The following is a 26,157-nucleotide window of genomic DNA, read 5'->3' as shown; positions in this document are numbered from 1 at the left end:
AGGCTTCAGACCTCTGCGTACAGCACCCTTGATCTCATTTTTTTTACAACAGCTGCATCCGGAAAATTGTGCTTTTTACTTTTTATTTGTACAACAAAAATACATACAATACAAACAAGAGCACATATAACGTATCAAGAAAATCGCCAGGGGTTCATGCTATAATACAATTACATTTTATGAAACACGATTGCACAAGGTAAATAAGAAAAGGTCCGCACACCCAGTGGGCAGTGATTCGTCGAATATACTATATATCACATCTTTGAAAAAATAAAACATTTCCCTGGGTCAGAGATTAAATAAAACTTCACTCGCACCAAACAAATTTATATTTCTAAATATCACAACATGATCGAATTTAAGTCATTTTAATAACAATGAATAGTCACCTATGCATTGCAATATAAACATTTATATTGATTTAAATCGCGTTTAAATCGCCTTTATTTAAAACCCATAAATAAAGCTGATAGTGTTTAGACTTTTAATTATTTAAAACTGTATTATAGCAGCACAATGCACAATGCAACGTAAATCGCTATCTTTGTCTTCTGCGTAATAATGTTCACCTCTCTGTCCAGCAAATTAACAATAGTAATAATAATGAACTTTATTGTATATGGCGCCTTTAAAGGTGGCTCCTCAAAGCGCTTTACAGGATAAAAACAATAACAACATTACTGTTAGGCTGGGCAAACTATTTTTTTTTAAAGAAATACAAAATGAGATATAATGATGTGTTCCGGCTTAGACATTAACGAAGAGCATAACAAAGGTCATAAAGGTCATAAACTATATTAATTTTGGAACATCAACATATTATGTAAACTGTATGTTGCTGTTATTGGTATTTTAAGGAAAAAAATACTGTAAAATCCTGGGTTCGGTACAATGATTCAGGCATTCATGTGAAGGACAACAGAGCTTTCACTGGCTCAAAAAGACAAAAAGAATAACGGACACAGCGCGAGCCTGCATTCTCTCCTCAGCCGTCCACACCACACTTTTCCCTGGGTCAGATTTTAAATAAAACTTCACTTGCACCAAACAAATTACCACACACTGAACACTGAACATGTTAACCCAAATATGTCTCACAATAATTTTATGGTACATTACTTTGCTAAAATGTATTTAAAAATAAAAACGATTACAAACGCCAGCAGAGAGAGAGACACACACACAGTTCTTCATTGTCAAAAAGTAATTGTTTTTTACTTTTTCAGCACCCAGACAAACGCAAACGCGTTATTAATGAAATGTTTTTATTCATTCTTAATCAAACTCACAAGTTGTCATCTGCTGTTGAAGCTCTGTGAGACTAGACTCACACATGGCTAGACTTGACTCGGCTCTGGCTTTCCCATCTATACCGATGCACTGCAAGTACAACCCTCCTCTCTGCGGGAGTGCTGGCTGTGACGAATTAAACCTGTTTCACAGGTATTTTCAAAGTAGAAGGGGGCAAGATTTCCAGCAAAAGACACCTCCCCCCCTTCAAAACCCAGTAAGTACAGTACTTACTAGTTAAGAAAGCTAGGCTCCTCAATGAAATCGCTTTAACATGCTAATGCATTGGTGTATTGGAGTAAGTAAAAAGACAAGGGACATTCTTCCTCCCCCTACATATTCAGAGTAGAATAGAATTTTCCTTTGACAAAACAAGGCTCGCCAGATAATGTGAATCGAAACCTGTTTTTCTAGCTTTTAAAGTCGTGCAATGTATAAGCAGGAACACATCATTATTTCTTACATATGAAAAATACATAATATAGCTCCCAAACAAACACAAACGTGTTTTTAATAAAATGCTTTGTTCACTCATAATCTGACAATTTCAGGAAGACTAAGGAAGGACTAAGGAAATTGTCATCTGTTGTTGAAGCTCTGTGAGCTCGGTGACTTTGAGACCACTTGTTATCCCAGGTTGTTTGAATCGCCACAATTCAGATAGAGAAAAAAGAGCTGACTGACAAGATTTAAGATGTGGCTGTCAATGTTGGATTAAAAAAAACACGTTGCCCGATGTTAGTTGCATTGATTGAAAAATAATTTTAGTTCGAGAGACTGGATAAGTAATTCAAGTGTTTTTTTTTTAACTTCCTGAAAAACAAGTAATAAAACTAAATTCAATTTAAAGGTCTTTATTAACATGACAGATGGGTGCAATCAGTGTTGGGTATTTACTTTGTAATCTGTATTGCTTGGTGATGCCACTTTTAAAGGTGATATATAAAATCAAGGCTTTAACTTGCTTTAACTCTGCAAGTCTGAGTTCTTGTGTCCGTCCTATCTGAGACCGAAAGTATTACAATATGTATCTTTATAGCAGGTGGTGTACAGCTTTTTAGTATAGATTACACTTTTCTAAAATGTATTTAAAAAATAAAAACGATTACAATCTAATCTTTCCACGTTTGATCCCAAGATCCCAAGAAAAATAAATCTAAACGGGGAGAAAGCTATGCTGAAAGTTTATTAAGATACTTAGAAGACTACACAGCCCAATTTATGTTGCATTTGTCTGATTGTGAGGCGAAACAGCCCTACACAGCCCTGTCGCAGTACACAAATATAATCATATCGTTATTAATTTCTTTAGATACGCAATTCCATATTATATTAGCAGAAAAGCTTAAAACTGCCACTATTTCACATGTTAGTTAAAGACTTCGATGCTTAAAATGTTTAGGGAGAAATCGAATTTTCTTTAAAGTACTGATTCCTGTACTTTAGCCTTCTGAAGTAGTTCCATAATATCTGGTATACGGAAAAGAAAGTGTTGAGAAAAAAAGCCTGGATTCTCATGTATCTGATACAAGTATCTTTTAATACAGTCTTTGATGTGCTCTTGAGGATCCTTGTGATATTTTGAGCCCTGGTTGAATGATAAGTGTTGCAGTTTAAATAATTTTCGTAGTTAGAAATTATGAAACGCTCTGTTAAAAGCAAGGGAGTTTTTATGTCCGTTGCAGTAAAAGAAAATGCCTGACAAAGTAGGGCTTGGACAGATTCCAAGTGCTTGTACAAATGTGCTTAAGAAATTATCCACGAAATGCTGTGGTGTTTGTCAAAGAAAAAACTAAAAGTATTTTCGTTTAAAATGACGGTTAGAAAGAATGTGGACCAGCGTAATACTTTGAGTTTACAGCTTGTCCAAAGTCATTCATTATTAATACTATTAGTAATATCTTCGGTAAAGGCTTTGATGCATAAATATTTCTGATAAAGGTAGGTTGTGTACTTTTGTCCAACTTTTGTCCAAGCTCAAATGCTGTACATGAGAGGTTCCAGCATGACCTCAAATGACGCGATACACTGCGTGATACTGCATGATACTGCGTTTTAATGTGACACGCCCACCGGGGTATACCACGAAATACCCCACCCATTTTGAATGGCTGCATCTGTGTATACGTCGCTGCGACGTATTATCAACATCTAATTGCAACCGTAAAATCGACAACATTAATAAAGGCATATATAACGTCGAAAACACATCTAACACAGTGCCTGAGGCTTTTTACTGTATATATCGTGGGTGCTGCAACTAGGAGTATACAGCCATCTGCACAGTGTACGAAGTAAATTATTTACGTAGTAATTAATTAATTTACTATATTTATTACTGTATTTTCTATATTTATTACTGTATTTTCTATATTTATTACTATATGTACTATATTTATTTTACACGTGTAAATAAATTAATGTTTGGCCATTGACAAAGTACAACTATTTTTTAATTACAAGTTAAGTAAATCCTTTTGCCCAAAACTGAAGGGGCGACACTCCTCCCTCCCCCCGTGACACCAGGCCTGTCCCCATCCTATTCCATAATGTCATTATATATAATACCTTACAACAGTGACCGTTTCCTTACTAACTGCATGCGTTAAAATTGCACATCAGCTCATAGTAGGGGGCACATAGCTGCGATGTATTATCAATGTTAAATTTCAACCATAATATCGACAACATTAATAAACGCATACGTTGTGGTATATTTTCCGGTTATATACCACAATGCATTGCTAGTATTCGTTGGTCACCATTTTGGACAGGTTTTTCAATCGTAGAAGAAATCCGCAAATATCTCAGCAATCCTCTTTTGACGAGTAAGTATAAATAATAATAATAATACTATCTGAATACATACAGATCTTACTTAATATTATTTTGATTAAAATAGTACGTTAATAAGCAAAAAATGGCACATAAAAATAGTGTGAAGGGGAAGATGACACAAAATCGTTTTGCCGTTTCTCTAATTATTCTTATTCTATGTTGTACTTTCAAACTTTGGGTACTCTTTAATTAGGACAGACTTTATTGCTCAACTGCTATGATGCAAGCCAAATTTTATACGTTTATTATAGCTTTGAGCTTAGTTAACCTTAATGGTTCATTTTTGAGATTATACTAAAGAAGATATTAATCATCATTTATTTGGGTAGTAATATTATATAATTTTCTCCTAGCTGCGGTGCTGAAGTCCCACCCTACCTTTAAAGAAATAAAGGAACACACAATGTGTTACTTGAAGAATGCATATGCAAGGCAGGGGGCCAGGAGATCTGGACACTGAAAATAATAGGTTTCTGGTTCTAACTGTTAGGACAATTAGACAGGGTTTGCAAATGGTGGACAAAAATCGTCTTAACTTTCATTGTAATATTTTTTTTCTTGGAAATATAGAAGTTGTACATTTTAAAATCTGTATTGTAATGTATAATAGGCCTCTACCCATATACGTATAATAGTCCTCTAAAATTATCCGTATAATAGACTTCTAACCATATACGTATAATAGACCTCTAAAGTTATCCGTATAATAGACCTCTAACCATATACGTATAATAGTCCTCTAAAGTTATCCTGAACTCCAATCATATATGTATAATAGTGCTCTAAATTTATCCGTATAATAGAACTCCAACCATTTATGTATAATGAACACCTTATCATAGACGTATAACAATAGACATATATTAGAATTTCATTCTAGACGAATTGCGGACCACATTTAGACGTCTAAGGTATGCGTTTAATAGACGTATATTATACATCTTTTGCCCACTGGGCCGTCGTCCATGTGACTGGATATAAAAATAACTGATTCATTTTTAACCGGTCTCTGGAAGCTTAGATGTGACTATTTTTCCTTCCTTATTTCTTCATTCCCATGAATTTACTCTGTATTAGAGGAAATGCGAAAGTGGGAAACTGCAGACATTCTTCGTGAGTGGTGGATTGTGGTCAGTGAGCATCTGCACATCTCTAAGTCAGTTCCACAAGCTGTTCTGTTGGGGATGTAGCTCAATGGTAGAGTGCATGCTTTGCATGTATGAGGTCCTGCGTTCAATCCCTGGCATCTCCAAGTGTTTCATATTACTGTGCTCACATTGCAATCTTCTGTTGTGTGAGAACTCTTTGTCTGTGTTTATAGACAGCTAGGTTTACACAATTAAATTTAGACACACTCGAAGTGCTACAGTGTTCTCTCCTGTTTTAAATGTAACTCCAAAACATTTCGTTCTGTTCTTCACACTTGTCATGGCTTTTGCAGAAAACACGATTTGAATTTCTTGAGAGATCATTCAGCGAGTGAGTCCTTCCTCTGGACTCCGCACTAAGCTGAAAGCTGCACAAACTCCTCATTGCATGTCCTATACTCTTACAAGCGCTCTCGTGTAGATGTGGAGCACAGTTATAAGGACACTTTGAACTTTTTCCGTTTGAAACGGAAAATGCAAATGATCATGAAAAGTATTGATCGTATAAAATATCCATGGTACAACTCGAGAAAGAACTGAAGGACTACACAACAACTTTTGATGATTACAAGTTACTTTAAGAAATACAACCATCCGCACATGGGCTTGGATCCTGAACGCTTAAGTTGAAAGAGCAAAAGCGAAGGATGACCTGTAAACTCTCTTCATTGTCTTAAAGTTTATAAAATAAAACAATATCTTACTTAATAATTTCTTACTGTTTATAGACCATTTATTGAATTTTTGCAAAATCTCATTTACAAACTTTTTTCTGTTAAATTGTTATTCACATACTCGAATGTAGATAAACGTTATTGTCTTCCGGGTGTGTGCCCATTTCTCAAAAAAAATATTTGTTAGTCTGTTGGGAGGCTGCACAAGGTGTTTAGAGATAGAACATCTAAAAGACAGGCTTTCTAAGCTTAACATCAAGGCAGTTTTCTCAACAGAAATGCTCTTTGGCACTTTCAGCTTTACTTTGGGAACATTGCCGAGATCACTTCTGAGCCAATGCACGTGATAGTGTGCCGGCAAGTACATTTAATATTGGCTGTGTTAGCGAGCTGCTTTTCCCTTTGAAACTTTTACTTCTTCATGCTGAATCATTGGCAGGGGTAAAGCTAATTAAATCTTTTCGCATAGCGCTCCATCAGAAAATACTTTCTCCTTGGTCAAAACGGGCACAGAAAGTTTTATAAGGGCAGCCTGTTTTGCACCGTCTAAATAACCGACAGTATGCGAATAAGCTTTTTAATAACAGTATTTACAATATAACCCATGTTAAAAAAATGCTTTTAGCTTCTTTTAGTCTAAGAAACAGGGGTGTTTTAGCGGATTGTGGTCTTCAATTAGTAAACGCTGAAGTGTTTCCCCGCTTGTGAACAGATCTGGCTCCATTTAAACAGAATCCTGCTCAGCTCCTGCTTTCACTGCAACTTTTGAATTGAGCCCAAAGCGATAAGCAAGCTGAATTATCAAAGCTCATTAGGTACTAGAGATCATGGTATGTTATCAGGTAAATGCAGTCCCATGTATCCTCCGTAATTTCGAGTAAATACCAAAACACACCATCCGCGACCCACAGCGGGAATAAGCAGGACTTGGTTGTTCAGAGCGTGAGGCAACTATCGCCAAGAGGGGGGTTTGATCCTCGCTCTCGCTACTATTTGAAATGCCAAAGACGCGTAATAGAGATTTTTGCAGATGTTTTTTTATGCTCCACTATACATTACAATAATGAAAACAAATCAATTAGAAATATGCAATACAACGTCGGTTCCCGAAAATAAAATCTGTTTTACACAGACATCATTGCTTTTGAGATAATCCAGATTGTGAAGACAACTGCGCCCTAGCTCTGGAAAATATTACTCAAAGGTTGGAAAGTACAACACGTTTGTACGTTTGACGTTTACAACATGTAACATGGCACTTCTCCAGCAAAGCAACTCAGGTTAGTGAACTACTGGTGTATTCAATACACCTCCATTCATCCATCACTTGTCAGGATGGTTGAGTGTTCTAAAGCACCATTCAAAGTGCTTTACAGGTAATGGGGACTCCCCTCCACCACCACCAAAGCACCATGATCAAAGACTTGTGTTTTTCTAGCTCTCACGGGTATTCTTGTCTCCAGATCGAGGTGTGGGTTCAAATCCCACTCCTACCAGTTGCTTGTCAGGATGGTTGAGTGTTCTAACGCACCCTGATTAAGGACTTCTGTTTTTCTAGCTCTCATGGGTATTCTTGTCTCTAGATCGAGGTTTTGGTTCAAATCCCACTCCTACCAGCTACTCTTTTTCCCTGTTACATTTTCCCATCTTGATGTGCTTGCTGACAATGACAGGAGGAGGAAAATGGAGAAACTGCTTAGCAGACACATGATGGGCAGGAAGATTCATGAACTATTAGATGTGATTAGCAGAAAGTCAACTATAAATAGACTTTGTGCATTAAGAACTGTTTGTGTTGCCTGTAATCTAGGTAAGATTTTCGGTAAGGTATGCATTCAAATGTGAAAGACTATAATAACATAAAACCAGGAGAAGACTTATTGAAACATACTGTTTTCCTTGCGGTTTCTAATGTATTTTATTAAATGGGGGCTTTGTGAAATCAACTTTTAGCCTCTTGGAATGCAGTCACTCTCCCCGGTCTAAATACCATTATGTAAAATTAGGAAGCAGCAGTATTTTGATAAAGTGCGGTCTTCCTTTATCACAGTAACACAACAGTAAACAGTAAACGCTCAGGTGTTTATAATTACTCGGGAGCAGATCACCCTCAATTTAGAAAAAACCTTTGCTCGTCCCTTGCTTTCACAGCGATATCTGAATCGAGCCCCATAGCGTTAAGAAAGCTAAATTACACAAAGCTCATATGACATTGGGAGTCACTGTACCCTATCACGTCCCTATCGCGTCAGAGAGACGCGGAAGTCCTGGGTTCGAGCCTCCAGTCGGGATGGGGCCGACCAGATACGGCAAGGGTGCCCGCCGGAGCCCCCGTTGCGTTACATTGGTGTCAGAAGCGGGGTGGGATAGCCCTTCGCCGGGGATGGCGATTTAAGCGGGGGAGAGTGTAACGCTTACGGCCGACAGGCACTGTGTAAGAGCCGGCGTACCAGAGCTGGTGATGTCACCGCCCTTCCCTGTGATAGCAGGACTACAGCTACTGGGCTGTAGAGAGATCTCTCTTTAGCTCACGGGTCTAGGTCGCTGCAGAGAGACGCGGAAGTCCCGGGTTCGAGCCCCGGACGGTGCAGGGGCCGACCAGATGCGGCAAGGGCACCTGCCTGAGCCCCCGTAGCGTTACAATATGAAATTTGTTAAGAACTTGATTGTCTATTCAAAGCGGGAAATATTTCTTATTTCTTCTGCAGAACCACCGGCATCGGAATATACTGATCCGCATAAGAAGCGCTTTCGGCTTCTGATGGTTTTTATTGAGCGCTGCTCTTAACTTTACATTTGCTCAGGCTAGTTTTCCCCATGAAAAAAATACATTTCCCAAATTACACGATTTCACTTTTTTTCCTATCAACAAGTAGAAATAAATAAAACATATAATGCAATATAAGAGCCACAGACAGGATGCCTGGTGGTCTAAGGCGTTGCATTGAGGTCGCAGTTTCCCCTGGAGACGTTTGTTCAAATCCTACTTCCGACAAAGAGCCTCTCTCATTAGAGTAGAAACGACAGAATCTCTAAGTAGAAAACATTTCCACAACATCTCGCATTTCACGTGTTTAATGTTATTTGTCTTAGTGGCTGTTTCGGTGAATGATGGCTCTCTTTTCTTGCAGGGTGACGGCAAACTTCTTCAGAGACGGAGTCTCCCACGCACAGCTTTTCTTTATCAGGACCGAAGGTAACAGAGACAGACTTCAAATTCAAATGAATTACTTCTTGAGCATTTATGACCGGTAAAAAGCTGAGAGCAGAAGAAAACGTCATTGGAAATGAAGAAATGTCTGCTGACAGTAATCAGAGCTCGCGCTCAACTGCGGACAACCCCTCCTTGTTAGTACAGTGTTGAGTACCCCTGCTTGTCGCGCGGAAGACCGGGGTAAGTTTCGGTGACAGGGTGCTGGTTTAATTTTTTAACAACCTGACTTCAGTTAAAAACTGTGTACTATTTACTAAGTTTCAGACTAGTTATTGCGGTAGAATATGGAGATCATATCTAGCTCTGAGCTCAACTGCAACAAGAAGTCGTGCTTAACAAAGTCAGAGCCCAGCTGAACGTGTGCTCAGTGTAGTGCCCAGGACTCAGGAGCATTGTTGTGGTTCTAATTAGCACGAACTGCAGGGGCTCTGAATCAGAGCATTTCAATTTATCTGTTCAGTAAATTAAAATGCAAGACACCTTAAAATGGGATTATTACTTTGTCTCTGTCCCGTTTGTATATAATCAAATGTTTAAAAGATACCAGTAAGGACACACAACTACTAATGGGATACTTATTGGAAATAATCCCAAAACAAGCACGTGCGGCAGCTGGTAAACCCCTGTAATAATATTTGCAGTGACAAAACACTTTGAAGATTTGCAATCTGTTTAAATATGGATTTACTAAATTTCAGTTCTCCGGCATAACTGTACTCTCACTGTTGCATACTAAAGGCTTTACATGCATTAGCTGTGATAATGCTTCTAATAAACACAGAATGAAACTTAGTTTTGTTCCTCATGGTGATCCTCTTGTAGATCCAAATGAAATGTTTAATATGATCCCCCAAGAAAAAAAGGAGTCCATTTCCGAATAATTGATACCCCATCAAACATTTTTTAATATCCCTGCAAGTTTATACAGAGAATCCTGGTTCACAGCTTAAATTCAAGTAAATAAAAAGGAAACGAGTTGGAAACGATGTCAATCTGGGATTTAAATCACCTGGAACATTTCACTACATTGGGCAGTATGGGCCAAAGAGCAATTACCAACATCCCTTTGATAGCTCAGTTGGTCGAGTGGAGGACTGTAGTGGGTAATAGCAGGGAATCCTTAGGTTGCTGGTTCAATTCCAGCTCAAAGGAAGGCGCCTTTTGTGTACTTTGTTGGTTCAACTCTGGCTTGAAGGAAGATGCTTCTTGTGTATTTTAATCAAAGAGTTAAAATAGTGAATCTGTTTCATTCAGACGTTGACCAAAAGCTCAATAAATGACGAAGCAGAGGCTCCTGTTCTGAATTCACCTCATGTCTGATTGGAAAATACCCCAGACAGCGTGTAAAGCTCTTGTTGTGGCTGTTGTTTTATTATTAGATTAAAATGACGTATTGTGCACTAAATGTTGCAGAAACACAATCTGATATTTTAATAACTTTTATTTTAATAATTTGATAATTTGAGCATCCTGACTGGTTGCATCACTGCCTGGTATGGGAAGTACTCCGCCCGGGATCGCAAGGTATTGCAGAGGGTGGTGAAGTCAGCGCAGCTTCTCACCAGCTGTGAGCTACCAAGCATCCAGGAGATCTACTCAGCTAGATGTCTGAAGAAGGCCAGGTCCATTCTCAAGGACCCCAGTCATCCCAGTCACAAACTGTTTTCCCTCCTACCGTCCGGTTAACTGTACCAAAGCATTTGTTCCAAGTCCAACAGTCTACGGAACAGCTTCTACCTCCAGGCAATAAGACTGCTAAATAGCCAACCTGTAGCTCCTATGCAAATCACCTGTAATGGCTACATGGACACACAATTCTCACTATATTCAGCATAACTGTATATATTGCACACACCATGGACACATAACAGCTCTACTCATATTGAGTTTTATTCCATTTCAAAAATGTAACCTCAATTTTGTGATTTTTGTGTTCTTGTGAATTTTTGTGATTTTTGTGATTCTTGTAATTTTTTTGAGCTCGCAGAAAAATACATTTCATTGACAGCAACTACTGCTGAACACCATATTGTTGTGCATTTGATAAATACACTTTGATTTGATTTGATTTGATTACCCTTTTGCCCCTCGACCTTACACCTCGCTTTCTGTTTTGGATTGTACGTCTATCTCCGTATCTCCTGGTTTACGAACTACCTTTCGCCTTTTGACCACGATATGCCTGACGTTTCGGATTATACGCCTATTTCAGATATCTACCTGCTCCATCGTCTGCATAGGATCCGCATACCTTTTTCATTGGAGCTTCCTTTAAAAATCTTGTGGCTTCTTCCAAATAACGCAACAGTTTTTCTGTGCCTATTTGCTGTTTTGATTTGTGGAAAAGGTTGTCAATCAGTGAATGTTTGACCACTAGAAATTTAGAGTGGGTCTATAAAGCTGCTCAATAAATTGGGGCGATCTGAAACCAAACCAAAAGGAGCGCATCTTCCCAGATGCACTTCCTCAGAGCGCACCTAATCGCCCTTTTGCGTAAACGGAAGGGTTTATCCCCAAAAATTAAATGGCAAGCAGAGTGCCGAAAAAGCCAAAAGACGGCTGCTCAGGTACTTGAAGAAATATATTCGGGCGATTCATGGGAAGACTAAGATGTGCATCTTCTTTTTCTGAAGACGCCTTTGATGAAGGACTGGACCCACTGCTGGATTGTGAGTATTTTTGTTTTGTTTATACAATCCAGACCATTGCTATTATTAGTTATAAACCTCAATAACACCATTAGATCGAACGTTATCTGTATATATGGGAATGAGAAATTCTTATTGGTTATATGTTGTGAATATGAGTGGTCTTTTTGAGTCTTATTAGAAACAAAGAAATATTAGATTTGCAAATATTGTTTTCTGCAAAGAAAGTCTTTGCATGTTTTTGTTTTACTGCAAATATTGAAAGGTAATCCTTCTGAGTCTCATGGACAATGCAGACAAAACAAACGTTTGGCTATTATAGTTGTAGGGAAAACCGGTTCAGGGACGCCAAATATGTAATCATAGTGGCTCTCTGAAGGCACCAGTTCTGTAGGGTTTGGGCATTTACTGAGACAATTATTAATTGTAGCAGTAAATCACAAAGTTGATTCTTTTGATGGCTTTAGAATCCAACCATGCGACATAACTCAAACAACGCGCACACACAGGTACTAATACACGAGGATACATTTATTAATACATAGAATATGCATGTAAACCTAACAGATCTTATCGAGAGGGTTATCAGAATACAAAAGGTATATATTCAATCAGTTACAAAGAGTTACACATCAAGAGGACATACGTTCAGTATATCATTCATTAAGACCGTTTCGTAAATGAACTTGGTTACAACGTCTACATTAGATACTCAAACAAGTACATAACTCTTAGGAATTAAATTGATATCAACTGGTTTGAATAACAATTGAATTCTCGAGCTGTAATGCATTGAAGTTGAATACTCATCCAATCTTTGGGGATTCAGATCTCCTGCGGGCACAAAGAAACAGTTGCAGGCTGTTGCTGTCCAATCCGCGCTCTCTGGCTCCGTGCCAGGCTGTGCTGTGCGGCTTGCGACGGTGCGCTGCTGATGCTCATTGTTGGCTTTAACTAGCAAAGTTTTTGCACAGGAGAAAAGATGACTGTGGGTCCCAGCAAGTCAGGAAGAGGACCGGTTCATTCCTGATGAAGAGCTAGTTCTGAATAGTGATTCAGCTTTCCACAGTTCCGACCTGTTCACGAGGCCTGCTGCTGGTTACTCTCTGGCAACCTCCACTCTAGACTCTTAGAACAAAGGAAAGTTCTGGCACTCGGACACACTGGCCGTTCCGTGGTTGTCCGGGCTGAGTCTCAGGATGGTCAGGAGGCGCGCTGCGAGAATGTCCTGCCCTTGGGAGCCTTCTGCTCCTGGGCCGTCCTGCCCTGGAATTCTCCTTTGAATTCCCTTTAGAACAGTCCACAGAATCCTCTCCAGAATCTTACTGAATCTTACTGACTCTCCCTGAATCTCTCAGGCTCTCTGTGTTGCCTGTTTTTACCTGGAGGAACTTCAGCTCATTGATTGGCTGAAAGTTCCATGGGCATCAGAGTCCCACGTGGGTTACTCGGCCCTACCAGTCCCTGATTGGTTGATCCAGCAAGGGCTGGAGAACTACTGTTCACCAAGTGGATGGACACACATGGGTGACCATGTGTAGTACCATCCACAAGGCATACAGTGGAGACAGTCCATCACAAGGTGAAAAAACTCGATGGGTCTTGGCAGGTTCAGGATGGTGTTGGGAATAGGAATGGCAAGGACTACAATCAGCACATGGGGGTGGATTTTTTGGATGCTCTTATAAAGGATTACAATTTGGCCCACAAAACTAGAACATGGTACAAAGAACTGTTCTTTCATTTCATTTATATTGTGGTGGTGAAAGACTCAATGTGAGGAGCAACAGGTAGTGGTTAAAGCCCAGGTTAAGGGGTGTTGGGGGTGAAAGCAGTGGATTGGGTCTGACTGAGCTCATTACTGACCTCACTGATGCAAACTCTATATGGGTTTGTGTACATGGGGTTGCCTTGGAGGCTACATGAGCTGAAGGAAAAGAACCCCTTTGTCATGTATCATGAAAACATCACCCACTGCATTTTAAAATAATTTGAACAAGAGCAATAGGGTACCGCTGGAGTTTATAGACTGACATAACTGCATGAGTAACTGGGAGAGGAGAGATGCAGTTCAGGAGGATTAGAGCTCTACAAGAACATATCCCCCACTCTCACAGCAGGGCCTGTTGTACCCAGTACAGTACTGCTGATCTAGAAGGCTGTTGATGAGGTTTTGAGCACCCAACTGAGAAACAGGTTCAGCCCTGGGAATAAGGGACAAAGAGGGAGATTCTTTATCCTGAAGTGGTAACTTGTTTTACAATAGCAGACAATATAAAGAAACACAAACCCCATCTTCTGGTTCTGCTGCTGCTCCACACAGGTTCCACTGGGAACAAGAGGGGCCAGGAGCTCATGAACAGTAATCAGGGTTGTTGCTACAGGGTGGAGCTGGAGAAAGTTAGATGCAAAGTGTTCAAATATAACGCATTCCACATGCACCCTTATTCCCACATGCTCGCATTCCACTCATTCTCACATATCCAGGTGCACACTCTTTCACAAATGCTCACGCCGTAAGTGATTAGCCTATCACTTTTCCCTGCCTTCACTATTTCAGTTCTCCTCTTCCCCCTGTTCCTCACTCACTGTGGTAGTCTCCCTGAGCTCCTGTAGTGCGCATACTTCTCCAACTCCTTTCTTTTTTGGATTATTACTGACATTTACCTGTTTCGTGGTTTTTCACTCTCGCCTCTTGTTTTTGGATTTGTTTGCCTTATTCTACTGCCCTCTACCGTGTTTTGGACTTATTGCTTGTTTATTTGATTAAGAATTTTTGCATTGCGTTTTTGGACTTTACTACTTTTTTTTACTCTTCCATTTCTGATACCAGACTTGTCAAGTACTGAAAGCTTGAACTTCAGAGGAGTGAAACACAGGGGAGAACCCACCTCTCAAGTCCCAAAGGCCTGCCACTATGTTTGCCCTGTGCAGAAGATAAAAAGCACAAGAAACAGAGAGCAGACCAGCTCCAGTGTGGTAAGCTCAGCACCTCAGTCTCAACTTCTAGTGGTCTCATGAATAAGATGCTGGCCTCGTACTGCTGTGTCTGACTGCCTGCTCATCTCTGAACCTGGCTATGTTGTACTCCTGTTTGAACAGGAGGTTACCTAGAGCTTTGAAACCTGTTCTCCCTCAGAAACTGTTCGCTGAGTGAGAGGAGAGGACAGACAGGCTAGATGGGCTAAACTTGCTTCTCTTACCTATCTGTTCAGCAGGTACCTGATCCAGCAATCTGCTGTGAGCTGGATTAGCTATTGGATATTATAATGAGACTCACACTGGCACTGACAGAGCAGTCTGCGACTCTCCAGACTGGACTGGTATCTTTAGAACATGTGGTCATACTGGTCATAATGTATTGACGGATTAATCAGAGATATGTATGTGATATAATTCAGGACTACGATGTCACAGGAAGACAAAGGAGAGAATGGAAGTACTGCAGGTTCCAGAAATGTTTGTCAGCTGGAATGAGTACAGAGATTGAGTACCAGAAACCGGGCACTCATTCTCACTACCACAGAACAGTCAGCTGGCTAACAGTGGACAGCAGGCGCTGACCTGGGAGTAATATCAGTGACCCTGCTTGCCTGAATGTTGTGTGAGGACAGACACTGCAGAGAGAGAGATTAATGAACAGGACTCTCTCCCACTCTTTCCTTTTCCAGGGCTCAAGGTGAAGGACAGCTGGGGGGGGGGGTTCTTACAAGAATGTGCGTGCAGCTGAGACATCTGTGTCAAGGGTATCCCATGAACAATCTGACCCCTGAGACAACACCAGGCAGAGAGAGGAGCAGCTCAAACACTGCAGTGTATCTGATACACCATGAACAGGGGACAGTCTATGGAAAGTCACACAGGGTCCTGGCTCCGGGGTTGTGCTGGGTTGATAAGGGGTGCTGTAGGTCTGAAAACCTATTCAGTACCAGTATGGAGCAGCATACTGCAGCAGTGATGTTAATGATTAGCTCCCAGTAAGAACAGGGATGACTCCAGCCAGTGATGGTAATGTGAGGGTAGTTCATACTGGGACTGGGAGTGTGTGTCTCTCTACTATCTGATCATAAAGTTGGGCAGGTAAGACAAAGAAGTCATTTGGAGGAAGAGGTATCATTCAGTGGGAGAAGACAAAATATCTCCCAAGTGGAGGCACAGAAGTTGCAGTGGGGAGAAAGCCATTATTAACCTCTCTCACTCAGTGCAGTGTTAATGTACTGTAGTGTCCAGTCAGTCAGTGCGTGTATTCACTGTCTCACTGTGTTTTCTCATGAGACTGAGTGAGTGGGTGGGTGGAGCCTTAGAGTGTTTGAATCGTGTGGCAGTGTTTGTTCACTGGTTTGTGTTTTCTTTGTCATTTTTTGGGGGGGAGAAAAAGAAGGTTTTGGTAAAAAATTGGTTTATTTTCATTCCATAGGCAGCTCTGGGGGCTCTGATCCTCTCATTTGAGAAGCTTGCGTGGCGCCATGGTGTTAAAATTTCCCCTGTGGAGTTCTGTCCACTGGAGAGGTGCATATGTACAGTTGGGGAGGTCGTGGGCTGCAAGATCAAGTCCGCTTCCTGCATGAGTGGAGGGATAGTTGTTTTCCTACAGTCTACTGATCTGGCAAACACCCCGGTGGAGAAGGGGGTTGTCTTGAACGGTACCTTCTCCCTGGTGCTGCCCTCTCCAACGTGCCTCTGTTTATATGGAACGAGCTGCTGGAGAGGAAGCTGTCCCGGTACAGATAGGTGGTCTCTCTGATGAGGAGGGTCCCTCTGGGCTGCAGGGCACCACAGCTAAAGCAAATCATGTCTTTCTGAAGACAAGTGTACGTGATCTTGGTGGAAAAAAACGCTGGAAGTGATCAATGTGGCGCTTAAATTTTGAATTGACAACTGTGATTATGTGGTATTCGCTACTTCGGAATCGATGAAGTGCTTCAGGTGCGGGAGCGAGGGGAACATGGTGAAGAACTGCCTGGAGATGGAGGATGAAACGAGCAGGTACCCTCAGTCCCAGGGTGCACTGGAGGTCAGGCAGGCAGAGGGGAGCGGAGCAGCGCAGGGAGGCAGCGGGGAGACAGCCCACAGGCGGTTTGCAGGAGAAGAGATTGCTGGAGGTGTCCCACACAGGAGAATAGGTAGGAGAGATTGGACTGCCACAGCTTAAATTCAAGGTAAACAAGACACTAAGGAAACGAGTTGGAAACTTGATGTCGAAGTGGGATTTAAATCACCCATTTCACATTTTACTTCATTGGGCAGTATGTGCCAGAGAGCAATACCGTGGCATCTCTTCGATAGCTCAGTTGGTGGAGCGGAGGACTGTAGTGGAATCAGCAGGGAATCCTTAGGTCGCTGGTTCGATTCCGGCTCGAAGGAAGGTGCTTTTTGTGTAATTTAATCAAAGAGTTAAAAAAAGCTAATCTGTTTCATTCAGACATTGATCAAAAGCTCAATAAACAACGAAGCAAAGGCTCCTGTTCCGAATTCAGCCCACGTCTGATTGTATTGTTTTGGCCAAGATCTGATCTTTGAATTAAGGGACTACACTGTCTGCTTTGTAATTCAAAAATACATACAAATGTCAAGTTTTTTGTAGATATAAAGGTGTTCTCTGTTTTCAAAGGATAGTTACTTAATTGGTATAATGATTTGGTATTGATTTGGTATCGTTGTATTATAAAGTTTGTGCTTACTGTGTTTTTATCGTATTGTGAACTTATTTTTTAAACAAATGCTTACAAAGGCAAACACGGCACACATCTGTTTATAGCAGCGGTGAATTGTACATTTTTATTAAGTACAAGCTACTGTGCACTTCTGGGAGTATAACAGGTTTGATATAAAGTGGCAAAAATCTAAAAGGGGAAAATACCCCAGATTGCATGTAAAGCCCTCGTTGTGACTGTTTTAGATAAAAATGGCGTACTATGCACGAAATGTTGCAGAAACACAATCCGATATTTTGATAATTATTATTTTAATAATTTGATCAAATTGAGGCCAAGGATCCAAATCTTCAGTTCTGATTTTTTAAAGTGATATCTTTCCTTTCTGTCGTGGAAGTCACACGATGTGAGCAATTTTTTTTTACGTTGCGATCCAAAGAGGCTCAGACGCACAGTCTAACAGTAACCAAACCAGAATGGATTCTGCTGGGAGCCGGGCTGAGCTCATTCTCACTCCCTGTGCTGAAAACAGAATTATTTCTTCCCCGAACATCGTCTACAGATCACTTGGGCGCTTTTAACCTTCTCGCAGCTACGGGCGAGACTGACGCTCACGATATGAAGGCACCCGGTGGTACACCTTCTCTAACTCTCACAATCGTAACAGACTTTGCTTTTAAAAAAAAAAGTAGATATAGCCCTGAGAAAAGCATTAGCTTTATCAGTTTTGACATTTATCTATTTTAAATCAAAGTTTGACTTTTTTATTGCATTTTACATTATAATAATAATCATCATCATCATGATGATTGCATACACTTATATAGCGCTGTTCTGGATACGCCACTCAATGCGCTTCACAGGTAACGGGGACTCCCCTCCACCGCCACCATTCTCCTGAATGATCACAGAGAGTCAGGACCTCGGTTTTACGTCTCAGCCGAAGGACGGCACCTGTTTACAGTTTAGTGTCCCCGTCATTGTACTGGGGTATCAGGATCCGCATGGACCGCAGGGTGTGCGCCCAGTGACAAAAAACTAGATGTGTGTCGGGCTCGGCTGCATCAGGACAATGACGTCACGGGGACAAAGTAGAGGAAATCAAAACGGTTCTATAAAAGACCTGTGTCAGCTGTTGGTTTGCAGTCTGGGCTCTAAATCCTCCGATCCAATTTTAAATCTCTCTAATACCTGAGATGCGGCTTCTTCTGAGAATTTATTCGCATACTTATTATGTGTAAGTGTATAGATGAAACCTTTCATATATTATTCAGTTTTAATCAAAATGCTTTACTAACGGTTTTTATTTGCATTCGAAATGAAGCGGAATTTTAGCACGACACACAAACCCTTTGTCTTTTTTAGAGAGTGATTTTTAAACAGACAAAAATGTAGAAAACGTGTTTTTTTTAGCACTTCAATAGCAGGGTCAGTGGCGTAATGAATAACGCGCCGGGCCTCGCGTCAGAAGATTATAGGTTGGCCTGCCGTCTGGCTTGTTGCGTTTATACCACTTACATTCTTTTATATAAATTAACTGCACCTGAAAGCTATAGAAAACACTTTGGGTAAGTTGTCTGCAGCCTCATGCGAATTTCGACAACTTACCCAAAACACTGTACTGTCTGGAGATCAGCTCCAGCTCTGAACTCAATTGCAATGAAAAACCATGTGTAACAAAACTGGAGAACAGCTGAACTTGTGCTCAGTTCGGTGATGAGGGTTCAGAACTGTCCTTGTTGTAATTAGCATGAACTGCACAGGCTCTGAATCAGACCATGTCAATTAGTCTGATCAGTGTAGGACACGTTAATGTAGAATTATTAATAGGTTTATTAGTTAGTTCAGGTTTACCCACCTGAACTAATGTAGAATTATTACTTGGTCTGTCTCTTGTTTGTATAAAAATGAATGTCTCTGACAACTTAATGTTAGTTTTACGATGTAGGTCAGGCATTGACATATGCATGAGTGTACAAAATGACTCCTGATTCAACTCATGTTCTATAGGAGATTGGCGATTCCTCCTGTTTCTCGTACAACCATATCAGAACAGAAGCCCGTGTCACCCAGCTGTGATTCAAGATCGACTCGCATCTTTATCCCTTTTTTGTTCGTGATCATTATTTTCTTTAGTTATGATCAATATTGAACTTTTTCTAAATGAAATGACAATAATCAAACATGCAGGCAGATTTTTGAAAAGTATTCGGAATTGACAGGGTGCTCCTTTGGAACAGTCGTCAGAAAATGTGAGAAACTGAAAGTTATGTAAGCTCTCACACAAAGCATTGAAGATTGGAATCTGAGTGTAAAAAAGCTACCCGTCTTCCAGTGATAGGCAGGGATACACACCATGACTCGAATAGACTCAGTGAACTTTAACACCTATGATATTACGAGTGCTTTGCACATGTCGAACTTCAAGAAGGAACTACTACAACAGTTGTGGACATAATTCAATACCACCGGCAAAGTCCAATGCCGGCAACTTCTGAGAAAATAATGTTCACTCATGGAATTTGGTCTTTGAATGGCTGGCGGGAAAATTCATTTATACTCCTGTTGCACCCTCAGCTGAAACATGTTAAAATAACAACGCAGATTTGTTGGAGAACCTGACAAGAATTATTGGGTTAGCACTGAATATATTCTTGTATATTTACTTTAATTTTAATATAAATATAAACATGCATGCTGTATAATCTATTGTAATTTTAAAATATGTTAGTTGAGGATGCGATGGGGGCTATTATACCCTGTGAAACACGCAAGGAACTGTAAAAAAGGCTGGTATTTGAATAAAATTGGCGATCACAAGAAAACCACAAGTTATGTGGTATTATCATCAATATCCTTCAAAATCGACGTTCAAATGAAGGATTTGAAGAAACTTTGAAAAAAGCAACAGTAATAGCAGAGGATTTTGATTTTTGCTCTTCAAGTCAGTAGATCGCCATAGAGTTGCACCCCTACAAACAGCACAAAGGATGAATCCCACCTCCTTCGTTATTGCTATATTTGTGCCGGTGAAAGTAGCGTTTGTGCTATAGAAAGCATCTCGGAAGATGAAGGTGCAGTCACTTCCACATGTCATGATATCATTAGATCCGACGACAAGAGCTGAAGCCCCCGCCATTTTCCAAGCCAGCAATGTGAGGAAGATGAACACGGAGGAAGGTAGTGTGGCCGAGTGGTCTAAGGCGCTGGATTTTAGGCTCCAGTCTCTCTGGGGGCGTGGGTTCGAATCCCACCGCTGCCAAATGTTAATGTTTTAAGACCTGCAATACGATCAGTAAAAGCGCTTTTTGTTAGGCTGAGGGAGGTGTTTAGAGATAGACTTTATAAAAGACAGGCTGTCAGCTTAACATCAAGGCAGAAAAAATATTTTGTTTTCTCAACAGAAATTCTCTTTGGCACGTTCAGCTTTATAGGGAACAACGTCTGCCGAGATCACTTTTGAGGCAGTGCACATGATAGTGTACCGGCAAGTACATTTACGGTAATATTGGCTGTGGTGGTGAGCTGCTTTTGTCTGTGAAACTTTTAATTCTTCACGCCGAATCGTTGGCAGGGGTAAAGCTTATTAAATCTTTGAACATAGCGCTCCATCAGAAATACTTTGTTCGTGATCAAAAGAGATCAGAGGATTAAATTCATGAATTCACATAGCATACCTTACAGGAAAGATTTAAAAGGGGAATTGATTGTGCTTCCTGATGTTGTTCCTGTGGTTTCTTTGGATACAAAGGTGAATGTTCTTTGACGTTCTGCTAGAGTATCCACTGGGTGGGCTTTATCAATTAGCTCGGATAGGTCATCTGTGCTCCGTCTCCGGAAAATAATCAGCACTGTCGTTTTTTCCTGTGCTGTCTTTTAAAACATATAAGATCACGAGTTTACAGATTTCTCCAAGTAACAACTATACATTTAACCCAGCGGTTAGCATTCCTTCAATCCAATAGTTTTACTCCGGGTAAAAAACAGCGAAATATGTAGAGAGATGATATTCAAATATTTCAACATTCTTATTGGATTACCTGTATGGATATATCGCTCAGAATTCCTAATATGATTTTGAGTTCAGTTTTGCTTTACTACTTTCAGAGTCTTTTATTGACCTTGCTGAAGCAGAGAAGTGACACAATCACAAATGCGACCTACCTGTGCTGCTGTTTTTGGCTAATAATAGTTAAAAAAAACAGCTCCTTGCATTAAGAGCAAGAGCAACCAACACGCTCGCTCGTTGTGTTTGGTATTTTCCGGGGTGCTCTTCCTCAGCTGCAAAGTTATTTGGCGAGCAAAGACCTCTGAGAAGGAGTCTGAATCCGTCAACAACACAGGAATTCTAAGATCGCACTGCCGTCTTGTGTACAGAGATCTGCCTTTTCCTTATAGAGTGTTTTGGTGTTTAAGAACACGTATCCTACCTTGAATGCTAGTTTCAAAAGATACGTTACCGGATCACAGATTTTCTTGAAAGGATTTGGGAATGCACTTACCGGGATTCAAACCCGGTTCAATTATTTAGAAGGCACCTATACCACCAACGCACTTCTGAGAAACACCGGCACATTTCCGCAATCCTCCCTCTCACCTACAAAGTTATGAAGAGACAGACGTCCAATGAAAACTAATTTGATTCACTCAAGGCTTCGCTCTTTTGTTGTGATGTCATTTTAATTAATGTAGCTGTGATAAGGTGTTGTTTCTGTCTCTTAAAGTTTAAGTCTGCTCCTTTCTTCCTGGTTTAGAAATAATGTTCCATGATTGTTTACAAACACCACTATCAATTATTTGTCCAGCTCTAACGCCTGTGTGCGTTGACAAGGCATCTCAAAAGGACATATTAAATAACATGATCCTTCCTGTTACCATTCCTGTGGTTGGAGTGTTGTTTTGCCCTTTTTCGTTCTTCTACAATATTTGCAGACAGGACTTTATCACTCAAGTTGTACAAAACAAGTCGGTCCATGAGAATCATCAGTACTGCTGTTGTTCTATGCGTAGTTTAATCAAGGCAGTCGAGTGAGGAGGTAAAAAAGCACTCCCCGTCGATAAATCAATCATCGTCGCCCGTGTGACTGGATATAAAAATAACGGATTCATTTTAACCAATCTCTGGAAGCTTCAATGCGGTTATTTTTCTTTCATTATTTCTTAATTCCAATGAATTTACTCTGTAGTAGAGGAAACACAAAAGTGGGAAACTGCAGGCATCCTTCGTTAGTGGTGGATTGTGTTCAGAGAGCATCAGCACATCTCAGTTCCGTTAATAAGTCTGTTGGGGATATACCTCAGTGGTAGAGCGCATGCTTTGCATGTATGAGATCCCGGCATCTCCAGGTGCTTTATATTTCTGTGCTCGCATTGCAATCTTCTGTTGAATGTGAACTCGTTGCTCATGTTCATAGAGAGCCAAGTTCACACAATTAAACTCTGGCAAACTCGAAGTGCTACGGTGTTGCTCTGCTGTTTTAAATGTACCTCTAAAGCATTTAGTTCTGTTAACTACCAAATGATTTGAACTAATTTTATGTCATATTCAGGAAATCCAGAGGTCTTCAGACGTGTCGTGGCTGTTGAAGAAAACACCTTTTGAATCTCACCCGGGATTTCTTGAGAGATCATTCAGTAAGCGAGTCCTCCTTCTGCACTCCGCACTGAGCTGAAAGCTGCACGAATTCCATTGTACAACCGAGAAAAAAACAACGACATTTGATGATTACAAGAAATTCAAGAAACACAACAGTCCGAACACAGGTTTGAACCCCGAACGCTTAATTTAAAAGACAAAGCGAAGGATACGACCTGTAAACTCTTTTACAGTTTATGATATAAAAAAATCTTCCTTTCAGAATAATTTCCTGCTGCTGATAGACTATTTATTGAATTTTAACAAAATGTTTTTTTAATTTTTAACAAAAAAGTGTGCACACTTATAGAACCAAGGCATTGAAAGTTTTTTTAATTGTTGTTCCAAAAAATGTTCCATTTGTTTTCATTCTTAATCTTGTTGATTAAAAGATTAAATGCAAAAAAATCTGAATGTGAAAAAAGGTCAAAATGCTATTGAAAAAATCAGTAATGTGAGGAAAGATGAATTGTGGGAGCCCCTTACCTCCCCATGTCATGCTGTATTTCTCACTCATTCTACTGGGAGTGGTGCCGTCGCTTCTGGATAAAGTCTGTCAGTAGACATTCCAGACGGGTCAGGTACTGTATGACTGCGCTTCGGCACAAGAAGAGACATGTGACTTGCGAGGATCACGACAGTGTCATTCACCATCCGGAGCCCGGATAGCTCAGTTGGTAGAGCATCAGGTTTTTAATCTGAGGGTTCAGGGTTCAAGACCCTATTCGGGCATTTGTGTTTTCCTTAAGTGTATTGTGAATTTAATTATAAATCGTATTTTATCTTCCACTCTTCTAGCTGTACTGTCGATATTTTAAAAGTTAATCACTTGTATTTTCTTTAGTGTTTCCTTTCACAAACCGAAAATGTTCAAGACTATTTTGTCACCACACTCCACGTAGATAATCACAGGAAAAGAAAAGGAAACGCAGTGAGGAGCTCACACAGTGAGTACTCTTGAATACAACAAGAGGAAAGGCACACTGTACATCTGTGGAACATCACGTCCGAGTTTACAGTGACGGCTTCTATTTCCACTGATGAATGAGACAGATTCATGAGGAGATCCTACGCACAACTAAGCGAACACATCGCTATTTCGGTCTGATGTAGAGGCTCCATTTGTGTCAGCAGTACTATAAATGTAAGTCTTATACACTTTCAGGGGCTGCATCTGTAGCGCTTCATCTAAGAAGACTGTTTTACTTTACCACACGGTTACATTCACCCACCCAATTTATTCTCAGAATACCCAATGGCTCAATAACCCTGTTTCCCCTGGGAACCACCAGTGTACAGTCCCATTCCATTCAAAAATATAACAAATATATTAAATTAATATAGTCAATGAACAAATATATTCAATGAACTGTGTAACAGAGGGCTAAAACTGTTTTTTGGGATGGCTGAGTAGTTAAGGTGTTGGACTTAAGCTCAATAAGCAAATGTCTATGAGGGTTCAATCCCTACTCCTGTAATTTGCTTTTGAAGTGACAGAACACTTTGAAGATTTACACTCTATTAAAATATGTATTTACTAAATTTCAGTTCTCTTCACTCCCTGGGATAACTGAACTCTCACTATCACATACTTAAGGCTTTACATGCATTAGCTGTGATACAGCTCCTAATAAAGACAGAATGAAACTGTATCAATAATAAATGACATGTTTTAAACAAACGTGTATTGCTTAACTTCATTATTAATAAATTGGTGTGACAGGAAAGCAAATTAAATATTACAATGATATTCCAAGCAACTGATGTGTGCCGGAACCAAATGTCATCCACTGTGGGCTTTGTAAATTGTTTAAAAATTGTAAGTGAAGTTGAGATAATTAACAATTTGTTGAATCCTGCAGTTACAGATTAAAATGTGAGAAGACTTTCTCTGGGTTTATCTCTGTCCGAGTGCCTGATGTGAATATGCTGAACGCGGTGTCTTTGATTTACAGTATGTACTCAAACAACCAAAGAATCCCATTCTTGTCATCCTATGGTTTGTCAAACGTGATTTTTTCAAAGTGTGTGCAATTTCGTTTAGTCTTTCGCTCCTGTACTAGAGCAGTAATGTTTCTAGACGCGCATGAGCATGGTATAGCATGCTGACAGCAGGAACACGTGGCCAACAAGCAGTGACAGTATCAGAGGTGTCTGCAGTATGTTGGTTTGTGAGCAGCGATAAAATAAAATGCAGTGGAAGCAGGTGTGCCTGCATTAATAAAGCTCCATCGAGCAGAAAAAGTAACAGAAGAACCAACCTAAATCCAGCAGAAAGTTTCTGCAGCTGAAATCACAGGCAAACTGCCACAGGCTTGAACTCACAACCTCAGCATGACTCCATTATGTACTGCTATATAAGGACAATGCACCAACCAACTGTGCCACTGAAGCTGCACAATGGGATTGTTACATGTCTTAGATGTATTTATTGGAAGGTTGCAGATATCATAAATCACTGATTTCATTATCTGCATGTTTAATATCCAGGAGAGAGAACTCCTTCAGGTTCTACAGCTCATAAGTGCACTTTAAGAAGTCTGCTTTTGTGAGATGGATCTCCGAGGTGCAGCTTTTTTCTTATTACTAAAGATACCTCTACATTGTAAACTATTTGAAGACCTAGAAAAAGGAACATGGCGTTAGTTGAAATAAGCACTGAATGGGTTAAAACCCACGCTCTTTGAATTGCTAAAGCGATGCCTTGAGGAGAATAAATCAACATACTGTATTCACACAGGTCACTTGGCCATGGACAAGAACGATCAGCTACCACCACTATTATTATCATTATTATTATTATTATTCAACCATTTGGGGAACAATACAGTTGAACAATCCCACTGTTCTTATGGCAAGAAAAATAACATGAGACCACTGTAAGAGGACGAGTGCTGTAATTGTTTGAACAATTGATTTCTATTTTTCCCTCTTATGGGCGACCCTGTGGTATTTCTTTTTCTCTTCGTTGTTGTGCCCGGGCTAGTTCTGCAGCGATATTTGCCGCAGAAATTTCTGCGCAGCTCCGTATTAAATCTGTTCTCAACTGCAAT

At 40.2% G+C, this 26,157-nt stretch overlaps 2 long non-coding RNA genes and 2 other non-coding genes across 4 annotated transcripts; all 4 read left to right on the top strand.

The window, feature by feature from the left end:
* The first annotated feature begins 9,078 nt into the window (after nt 1-9,078).
* On the top strand, nt 9,079-14,882 carry LOC148669564 (uncharacterized). The gene is made up of 3 exons (XR_015937077.1): nt 9,079-9,149; nt 11,801-11,836; nt 14,649-14,882. It is a non-coding gene; the product is annotated as an uncharacterized LOC148669564 (long non-coding RNA).
* trnay-gua (transfer RNA tyrosine (anticodon GUA)) lies at nt 10,231-10,319 on the top strand. Its single transcript is given in 2 exon segments — nt 10,231-10,267; nt 10,284-10,319. It is a non-coding gene; the product is annotated as a tRNA-Tyr (tRNA).
* Nucleotides 14,883-16,666: 1,784 nt separating the features above from the next.
* On the top strand, nt 16,667-24,785 carry LOC148669562 (uncharacterized). Its single transcript, XR_015937063.1, has 2 exons — nt 16,667-16,938; nt 23,019-24,785. It is a non-coding gene; the product is annotated as an uncharacterized LOC148669562 (long non-coding RNA).
* trnay-gua (transfer RNA tyrosine (anticodon GUA)) lies at nt 17,092-17,180 on the top strand. The gene is given in 2 exon segments: nt 17,092-17,128; nt 17,144-17,180. It is a non-coding gene; the product is annotated as a tRNA-Tyr (tRNA).
* Nucleotides 24,786-26,157: the final 1,372 nt, after the last annotated feature.

This window comes from Lepisosteus platostomus, chromosome 5 (genome assembly GCF_059453375.1).
Source record: "Lepisosteus platostomus isolate fLepPlt1 chromosome 5, fLepPlt1.hap1, whole genome shotgun sequence".
NCBI lineage: Eukaryota > Metazoa > Chordata > Actinopteri > Semionotiformes > Lepisosteidae > Lepisosteus > Lepisosteus platostomus.
This window is presented reverse-complemented; position numbering and strand designations above follow the sequence as displayed.